A 10,256-nucleotide genomic window follows, 5' to 3' on the forward strand; every position below is an offset into this window, starting at 1 on the left:
TGTCAGCTTGAAGGTTGATAAATGAAGGCTGAATAAGTGAGCAAACGATGGCAGGACGGAAGGAAAGCAAGAGCAAGAACAACCCTAAAACTCGAAGGAGTTTTGACGCTCAGTTTCTAGCCTGAAGACGTAAGGGCAACACAGTTACCTCATCTGGAGGACGAGGCCAGACTCCACAGAGGAAGTCTGATTCCTGCTGGGTGTGTTTATGTACTAGACTTCTCACTCCCCTGGACTATGGAAACCATTCCCATCCTCCCCAGCCCCCGGAAACCACCGTTGTACTTTCTGTCTCCATGAATTTGACCCCTTGAGGTACCTCCTATTAGTGGAATCATAGGTTGTCCTTTGGTGACTGCTTACTTCACTTAGATAATGTGCTTAAGGTTGTACATACACTAGAATTTCCTTTTGAAGTCTCCAGTGCAGGTGTACATCACGTTTTCTCTACCCGTTCATCTGTGATGGACAGTTAGGATGCTTCCTCTTCTTGGCTGTGGTGAAGAGCACGATAATGCTGTGGACACAGCTGCAAAGACCTCTTTGTGACCCTGCTTTCAGTTCTTCGGGTTAGACACCCAGAAGCAGGTTGCTGTATCCCAGGATACTTCTGTTTTGAGGAACTGCCTGTTTTCCATGGGGGTTGCACCATTTTATGTTCCCACAAGCAGTGCTGATGCTCCACTTCCTTGCCAACACTTGTTATTGTCTGTTTTATTTTTTATGTTTTTGCTTGTTTTAGAAATCATGCTGATGGGAGTTCCTACTGAGATACAGGATTCTAAAATGGATACAAACGTTTAGATAAATTTATTTATATAGAAATATAAATATAAAATACATGTTTATATAAGTGTAAACATGTGGCTAAATAATAGGATGGGAAGTGAGGCCAATCAAGTAAGGATGGCTGTAGTGAGTGAATTCTCAAAGTTATCAACTGTTATTATCTATCAAGTAAAGCATTATGCTATATTGTAATCATAAACTTAGAAGTTATAAAACATTCCATGTTTATGTTAAAAATTAAACCAATTCAAAATTATGAAAAATAAAAAGCTCTGCACTCATTCTTGCCTCCTGCATCCTCTCAAATCTCTAGTCCCTAATAGTAGCCCTTGAAGAAACTTAGCTCTATTCTTTACTATGCACATATCTCTATCGATATTCCTTTTTTTAAAGTTAGATTTTACAATCTATATTTTTCCTGAAGAATTTAAACAATGTGAACATTTTATCCAATAGAAATGATATTTTTTCACGAGAAGAGTTTATCTGTGTTATCTCCACCTAGAACTAGCCATTGCAGATGGGCTTACTGACGTGCATACGGAGCTCATACGAGGTCTGGGTCACTCCTGCGCCCCCACCCGCAGTCCTGGAAGGAGAGCCTTGCGTTTGATGCTCCAGGCACAGCACGGTCCTTATAAGGCGAATCCCAGGCACGTTTGTGTGACGTGGAGAGGTAAGGGGACGACGTTCTTTCCTTGCTAAGGGATGAGCTTTTGTTTCAATGAGGGTTACGGTTAAGAGGTTGGGTTTTAATATCTACCAAATGTTTGTGTTAGAGTCTCAGCTCTTTTAGACTCTCTGGACATCCCCTGTCTGTCTGCCGGCTCACTCAGGCCTGCTGTGTGGGGGACACTGTGAGGCCCTGAGGCAGTGGGCAAAGCCAAAGGAAAATCTGTTGCATTCAGCTTACGTCCTACAGCAGGGTGACAGACAAGCGAGTATACTTCAATTTTTAGATCAGAAATCATGTTGATATTTATGTTTGCTGTATGGCTTTGATAGTGGCTGCTGTCTTTCTGGGAGAGCATAAAAACAATACTGACCACATCTTCCGGATTCACCTCTTGGATTATCAATGCTTCATTATTCTATAACTAAACCAGCTTCTGCTTTGTTGACTACAGAAAAAATAATCATATTACCGTTTGGTTTTCTGATATGATTATAAATTGATCATAAGGTGTTAGATTCTCATTTTAAAATTGTTTTTGCAGTACTAGGGATCGGCAGACCCAGGGCCTTGTGAATGCTAGGTAAGTGCTCTACCACCGGAGCTGCATCTCAAGCCCAATGTGTTCGATTCTTGATTTGGAATGTGTCTCTGAAATTCTTTGAAGACTAGGACATCTAACTGGGTTTCTGAAAGATCTGTAGCAAGATAATGTCAAATAAAAATACATTTTTATAGAAAAGTTGATTGAGTCTCCTGGATTAGTCATTCAAATTGAACTCATTTAAACCAAATCTACTACAAAAAAACTATAAAATTCTTTGAAAAATACAAAATGTAATTCACAGATGCAAACTTATGGCTAGTTAAGAATTGCAACACAGTCTGACTCAATTGTTTTGGGGGGCAGGTACTGGGGATTGAATTTAGAGACACTCTACCCCTGAGCCACATCCCCAGCCTTTTTTTTTTGTATATATTTTTTATAACTTTATTCTTTTCTTTATTTTTTTATGTGGTGCTGAGGATTGAACCCAGGGCTTCACAGGTGCGAGGCAAATGCTCTACCACTGAGCCACAACCCCTGCCCCCTTTTTCGTTTCTCACTGAGGGTCTCACTGAGTTGCTTAGCACCTCACTGTTGCTAAGGTTGGCTTTGAACTTGCAATCCTCCTGCCTCAGCCTCCTGAGCTGCTGGGATTGCAGGTATGTGCCACTGCGCCTGGCCTGACTCTATTTCTGGATGTTTCAGGGCAGATAGCTTTTAGGTTTCAGCCCTTTCCCTTCCCCTCGAGCCCCATGTCCGGGCAAACTGGTAGGCAAGTCCACTCTGCCCTTTTTCGGCATGGCAGGAGGAGGGAGCCGGCATAGGAAAGCCCTCCCCAGCTCCATCCCCAGCCACGGTCAACCTGGCCTCCTGTCCCCGCATCATCGGTCTTGACTTCTAAACCAGTGTTGAGTGGGACTCATCCTGTCTGTACAGAGTGCCCACACAAGAGCTTTCCAGAAACCTCAGAGGAAACCCCTCCCTGTTGTTTACAGGGAGATGCCCATAAATATATGGTAGTTTGATTTATTTACAACAAACCTGGTGGAACAATAGCCACTAGCAACATCCAAATTGTCAGCCCCCGCCTTCCCAGCCTCACCCAGTTTGGGAACCAGTCTTAACTTCCTGGGATCAGAAATCCAATGTGTCCTGATGCCCAGTGTGTTAGGCTAAGGCACATGCATGCTCTATCTATTGAACTCTTCCCTTTAGTCCCCTTGAGAAGGTGCAATCCAATACAGTTTCTCTCCCAAGACAGTAGTTTTGATCTAAAGCGCGCTTCCCTTGGAGAAAGGAGTGGACATTTTTCCTCATTGCGTTTTGCTCTGTGTCGCTCCCAGTGCTAATTGGATGGGAGTGCTAATTAGATTGCCTAAGACCAAGCTTACGACCTGACCAGCTATTGTGGCATCATGCTCATCTGACAAAACCTCCCTGGACATTGGTGTCTGTCCTGGGTAAGCAGGGCTCACCATGCCCCTTGGGTACAGCATGCTGGACCCTCTGGTGTCCCTATGCAGGGACTAGCCTACAGTTTTGGCCACCTCCCCAGCCCCGCCATCTTAGTCTAGGTTTCTATATTCATCTTTCCTTTATCTCCCAGCATACATGTGCACCCCCCACACTCTAAATGCACCTATGAACACAGCACGCTCATTCAGTGTTACTTTTATCTTAGTGTGCCTCATGCTGAAGTGGCACCCCCTTTCTCCACTGAGAAGTCTTAACTGGGCCTCTCCAGAAATCCTCACCATGGCTGATTTTGGGACTGTCAGCCAAAGAGTCTCTAAAAAAGAGTCCAATGTAGATAAACTTCCTATTTTCGTGTTGCCCTGTTTTACTTGGCCACTGGCTGGGAAGATACCAGCACTCCAGGTGCTGGACACCCCCTTACTAGTTTTTCACAAACATATTCAGTACAGTAGTCTGTAGAACTGCGCAAACAAGGCCTCTGGCCTTGAGCTGGGGCTTCACAGAAATGTCTTCATTTTTAAGATAAGTTACAAATGGGCCCATGGTAACAGTTGGCAGGGGGAGGAAAGAAAGGGGAGAAGATGCTCTCCCCTTCTCAGGTGCTGTCCTTGAAGAGTTAACTTGCCCAGAACAGCGAAAGAAAAAGCTGCTTTTATGTGAATTTCTGCAGACCATGAACTTCTGAGCCCCTCCCCTTACATGCTGGGTATAAAATTCTGAAACTCCCTGAACTGGAGGTTCAGGGGATTAATTGATTACAGCAAAAGCTGTGCCCTCTGAACCTGGCTGCAGCCAAATAAAACTGTTTCCTGCTATCTTTGGTGCCTTGTCTCGTTTGTCCCTACAACATGCCATGTAAACCAACACAGTTTACATGTGCATTTAAAATTTGTGTTGTCCTTGACTAATTTATTATGTCATGGTTTTACATTATGTCTATCCACCCAACTGGTCAGAGCATTACTGAAACCTATTTCCTGGTCATATATGCCCTCATATGTAGTTATCTATGAAAACTTCTAGTCCCTCTTTCTTAGTGCATACAGGTAGGACTCACCTGCCACCTCAGGTATCCCTGAAGCCCTTAAAATTTTCTTTACTTGTCCAAAAGATGCCTTTAGAGCTTCATTTCTGGTATTAGATATTTACTGATGGGGGTGGGAAAGATGGTGGAATGAGACGAACATCACCACCCTAGGTACCTGAGTGACTGCACATGAGGCGCAACTCTATATCGTGTACAACCAGAGAAATGAAAAGTTGTGCTCCATTTGTGTACAATGAATCAAAAAGCTTTCTGCTGGCATGTTTAACTAATTAGAACTAATAAAAAACAAATAAAAAATATCTATTGACATGTACCTGATTACCCTGTAATTTAGTGGCATCAAACAATAAATAAACATGGATTGTCTCCTGCAGTTTCATGGTCAGGAATTCAGAGCGGCTTCGCTGGGTACTTCTGGCTCAGGGTGCCTCATGAGGGTGAAGGTCAAGTCATGGGCTGGTTCTCCTGGGGACAGAGAGTCCTTGCGTACATGGCTGCTAGTAGGTGGCCTCAGCTCCCCACCACGTGGACCTCCCTGTGGCTGCCTGTGGCCTCATCACGTGGCATTTGCTGCTACCTCCAGAGGGAGGGACTCAAGAGCTAGCGAGGCCAAAGCAGCTGTCCGTTATGGCTAGCCTTGGAAGCCACATGCTGTCATTTCTGTAGTATGCTATTGGTGGACACAGGCCAGTGAAATTCACGGTGGGAGCAAATGACCCAAGGATGTGAATTTCAGAAGTGGAGGTCCCTGGGGACATCTTGGGAGTGTGCCCCAGACCTCTCTGGTTTGAGATTTGAGCAATTCAGGTACAACAGTCTCACCATGCTGCTCCTCTTTTCTCTCTGGGTCAAGCACAGAGCGTTGCATAGTTGAAGGACGAGCTGCCCTGGACTTGCCAGTCAGTGGGGGAAGGTGTGGTGGGGTCTCGTGGTGTAAACCTTATTGCTCTAAGTGGTGGTACATAGACAGTGAGAGATAAGATGGACTGTTAAGGATATCTTCAGCATTTGCTTGAATCCAGTGGAAGAATCTGAGAAGCAAGAAAATAAGCAAAGAGGATGGAAAAATAGAAGCAAGCTAGCGACCTGACTTTTTCCTAGGAGCCTGGTGACAGCCCCTTCACCTTCACACTTGGTAGATGTCAGGATTGCAGTTATGGGCTACAGCCAGCAGAGGGCAGGCTTCTGTGAGCCAGAGGAGAAGGAAACCTACAATATCAGAGTTGAGAGGAGCCTGAAAACGTCCTCCACCAAGACCTTCTTATTTCACAGATGATCAAATTAAGGCCCATAAAAGCGAAGTGAGCTGTCCAAGTTTGCTGCGAGTGGCGTAGCTGGGATTTGAACCCCTGGTTCTTTGACCATTATGGTTCTCATTATGCCAAATTTCTTGTTTTAAAATTAGCATTGCTTAAAAAGATAGTCAGGGCTTGATGTAGTCCACTGCGTTTTCGACAAATAATAAGGATTAGGCTTACTTCACTTCTCAAATTATCTCTCCAATTGGAGCAAAAGGATAATAAAGATTTTTTCATTTTTATTTTTGTCTTAAATTGTTTTAATACCTGTCTCCTTTTAATCTACATACATACAAACACAAAGCTAGAGATAACATCTTTATGTTTGTTATAAAATGATTTATCAAAATAAAATTCACACAGTATAAATAAAAATTTAGACACTGTTGAGGTAAGCACTAACGTAGGGGATGGTGTTACTTTGCAGAAACCAAACCTGTTAGGGTTAAAGTCTGGAACGTCCTCCGGAAGCTCATTGGTTCCCAATGTAGCAATGTCCGGGGGTGGGGTTTGGGAAGTCCTTGGATCATGAAGGCTCTCACCTCATCAGAGGGTTCATCATTTTGACGGACTAAGAATTCGAGTGGAAACTGGAGGCAGGTGGGGCATGGTTGGAGGCAGGAGGTCACGGGGGTGTGTCCCCAGGACTGTGTCTTATTTCTGGTCCTTCCTTCTCTCTCTCTCTTGCTCTCTGCCTCCAGCTTCTGTGAGCCAGCAGCTCTCCTCCAGACCCACTTCCTCCATATGTTCTGCTTCACCTCAGGCGACAGCAGTGGAGCTGGCCAACCAGGAACCGCACCCGGGTCCAGGACCCAGAACAAACGTTCCTTCTCTTGTGGTTTATGTCAGTGTTTTGGCCACGGTGATGAAAAACTGGCCAACACACCACCTGAATTCAGCTATAAGTTTGCTGCACGCTTACCACCAGGGGCTGCGTGGTTAATCAGTTTTCCACTGTTTCATTCAATGCAAACCACGACAAACCTTCATTGTAGAATGAGTCATTTTAACATCATCTTGTTTTCACTTAGTGATGGTATTTTGTATTTGGATTAATCTCACTTTTTTTTCTCATTAGCTGGATAGTTCTTCTCGTCTCCAACATAATTCTCAACAGAAATGCGAGCATGGGCCCTGGAATCTGGAGAGGTAATCGGTCGGTCGTAAGGTGATTGCCCACAGGATAGATTTACATTGGTATAAGCACTGGTATGAAAACGCACACACACACCACACACACACACACACACACACAAAATCAGAGAACTTGAGCAGCTCCCTGAAAAATGTTCACACACCCCTGGGTGTCCTCGGGCTGCAATGGGGTGGGGGGTTGCGTAATGCATTTGCTTCTAGTCGTGGAGGTATGTTCTAGACATAATGTGTGTTGTCTGAATAGACATTATCTCGATTTCAGAGGGAACAAGAAGGGCCATTAATGTTGTGCAGTTGTTGATGATAATGTCTTAAATGAAGAGCTAATTAATAAATGCGTAGCGGACACAGGCATATACTTGCCTTTTCTTGAGTTGCTCAGCTTAAAGGTGCAGACTGCAGAGGTGACAGGGGGAAGGTGGGAGACTGGGGCTCCTGGACGGCCCCATTGCAGGTACCTGCTTTGACCTGTGGTGACTCTGCTGGGAAACCAAATTCAAAGTAAGACTGACTAGATCCAGGGACCCTGCGCTGCCCATGCTCTGGGCACTCTGAGCTGCGGTTGTGACTCATGCCTTTGGATCAGTCTAAACCTAAGGGTGTCCTGCCTGAACCATCTCACCACATATAATCTGACTTAAGCTCTCTGCGTAAAAATATCAAGAGCGAGAGCTGTCCTCTGAGGCGAGGAGCAGCCTCCCCCTCCAAGACCACATGAGGAGCATGGAGTCCGTCATTGAAGCCTTTATTCCCGCTGACCAGTGGTAATCGTAGACAGCACACGTGTGGGTCAGACATCACAGGGTAGACCTGAAACAGGCGATGTTTTTATCTGCCCATGATACCTCCAGAAAGCTGTTGAGAAAAGGAAGAGTGAAGTTCTTTTTTGCATTTCTCTCAATATTTCCTCCTCTGTTCAGAGACATCCAGGCACCTCAACCAGCGGTGGGCAGAGGCGGGACCACACTGTGACTCCAGTGGACAAAGACGAGGCAGATGAGGGGCTGAAGCTGGATTAATTAAGCCCAACACATTTCAGCGGAAAACCCAAAGGTGTGAACGTGGAGAAGTTCCGAGGAGCACTGTAGATTCACACCCCACCTCCACCTGTTGAGGTCCCTCTCCCTCTTTTAGGCTCCTCTCTGAAGCTGCTTTCCCCAGAGTTTTCCCGATTCCCCGTCAGGTGGGGGATCAGCCACTCGAGAGCCCCTGGACCCTTGGGAGCCTTGCTGAAGTCACAGCCCGGCCTCGTGCCACAACCGCACTTTTCACGTCACCCCTTGAAGGTTATGCAGGGACCCCAGCCCTAACCTGAGCTTCAGTTACCCTTAGTCACCCACAGTCCAAAGATATTGAATGGAAGCTTTAGAAATCAACAATACATAGGATTTTTTTACTGCTTTATTTATTATATTTTCCATTCTTATTTTAAAATTTGTTCTTTTTAGATATACATGTATGTCAGTAGAATGTATTTTGCCATATCAGACACACATGGAGTATGACTTCCCATTCCTCTGGTTGTACATGGTGTGAAGTTACACTGGTCGTTATTTGTATATGAACATAGGGACTTAGATCCAGTTCATTCTACTGTCTTCCTATTCCCAACCCCTCCCCCTTCCCTTCGTTCTCCTTTGTCCAATCCACTGAACTTCTGTCTTCCCTTTACCTACCCCCCTTATTATGTATTAGCATCACTTATCAGAGAGAACATTTGGCCTTTGGTTTTCTGGGATTGGCTTATTTCACTTAGTATGATGGTCGTCAATCCATTAATTTATCAGCAAATGTCATAATTCCATTCTTCTTTATTATTGAGTAATATTCCATTATGTGTATGTACCACATTTTATTTATCCATTCATCTGTTGAAGGGTACCTAGGTTGGTTCCATAGCTTAGCTGTTGTTAATTGAGCTGCTATAAACATAATGTATGAAATATGATATGTCAAGAGCTTTGTAATGTTTTGAACAACCAATAAAAAAAATAAAATTAAAAAAACCCATTGATGTGGCTATATCACTAAAATATGCTGATTTTAAGTTTGTTTAGGGTAAATACCAAGGAGTGGGATAACGGGGTCAAATGGTGGTTCCATTCTAAGTTTTCTGAGGAGTTTCCACACTGCCTTCCAGAGTGGTTACACCAATTTGCAGTTCCACCAGCAATGTATGAGTGAACCTTTTCTCCCACATCCTCGCCCACATTTTTTGTTACTTGTATTTTTTGATAATTGCCATTCTAACTGGCTTGAGATGGAATCTCAGTGTAGTTTTAATTTGCATTTCTCTACTTGCTAGTGATGTTAAACATTTTTCATCTATTTCTTCTGTGAAATATCTGTTCAGTTCCTTTACTCATTTATTGGTTAATTTATTTGTTTTTTGGGGGGATTAAATTTTTTGAGTTTTATATATATGCTGGAGATTAATGGTCTGTCTGAGGTGCAGGTGGTAGAGATTTTCTCCCATTTTGTAGAATCCATCTTCACATTCTTGATTATTTCTTTGCTCTGAAGAAGCTTTTTAGTTTGACTCCATTTCATTTATTGATTATTGATTTTACTTCTTGCACTTTAGGAGTCTTGTTGAGGAATTTGGTTCCTAAGCCGACAGGATGGAAAGTTGTACCTATTTTTCTTCTAGTAGTCACAGAGTCTGTGGTACAGATAAAGTTACTCTGGGAAAGCCCTTGATCCACTTTGAGTTGAGTTTTGTGCTGAGTTTTGTGCTGAGTTTTGTGCAGGGTGAGGGATCGGATTTTAATTTCATTTTGCTACATATGGATTTCCAATTTTCCCAGCACCATTTGTTGAAGAGGTGATCTTTTCTCCAATGTGTGTTTCTGGTGTCTTTGTTGAGTATGGGATAACTGTATTTATGTGGGTTTGTCTCTGTGTCTTCTATTCTGTCTGTGCCATTGGTCTACGTGACTGTTTTGGTGTCAATACCACGACGCCGTTTTTGTTACTGTACCCTATAGTATAATTTAAGGTCTGGTATTGTGATGCCTCTTAGTTTTCTTGCTAAGAATTGCTTTGGCTTTTCTGAGCCTCTTAGTTTTCCAAATGAATTTTGCAGCAGTCCGGCTGCAGCAAAATAACCGGGGGGTGACGAACAACTTGTGTAGATTGATAGAGCAGGAGTGGAAGCCATTTATTGTAGGACAGGAGCAGTATTTATACATTCCACACAGCTTATCTAATTAGCATAAACTAGATACAGCAGTCAACCAATCAGGAATCTCCACACTTAATGGCTCGCTT

At 43.7% G+C, this 10,256-nt stretch overlaps 1 long non-coding RNA gene across 1 annotated transcript; it reads left to right on the forward strand.

Annotated features, from left to right (window-relative positions):
- The first annotated feature begins 1,215 nt into the window (after positions 1-1,215).
- LOC125615978 lies at positions 1,216-8,433 on the forward strand. The gene is made up of 3 exons (XR_007346577.1): positions 1,216-1,465; positions 6,910-6,980; positions 7,907-8,433. It is a non-coding gene; the product is annotated as an uncharacterized LOC125615978 (long non-coding RNA).
- Positions 8,434-10,256: the final 1,823 nt, after the last annotated feature.

Source organism: Marmota marmota, unplaced genomic scaffold, assembly GCF_001458135.2.
Source record: "Marmota marmota marmota unplaced genomic scaffold, marMar, whole genome shotgun sequence".
NCBI lineage: Eukaryota > Metazoa > Chordata > Mammalia > Rodentia > Sciuridae > Marmota > Marmota marmota.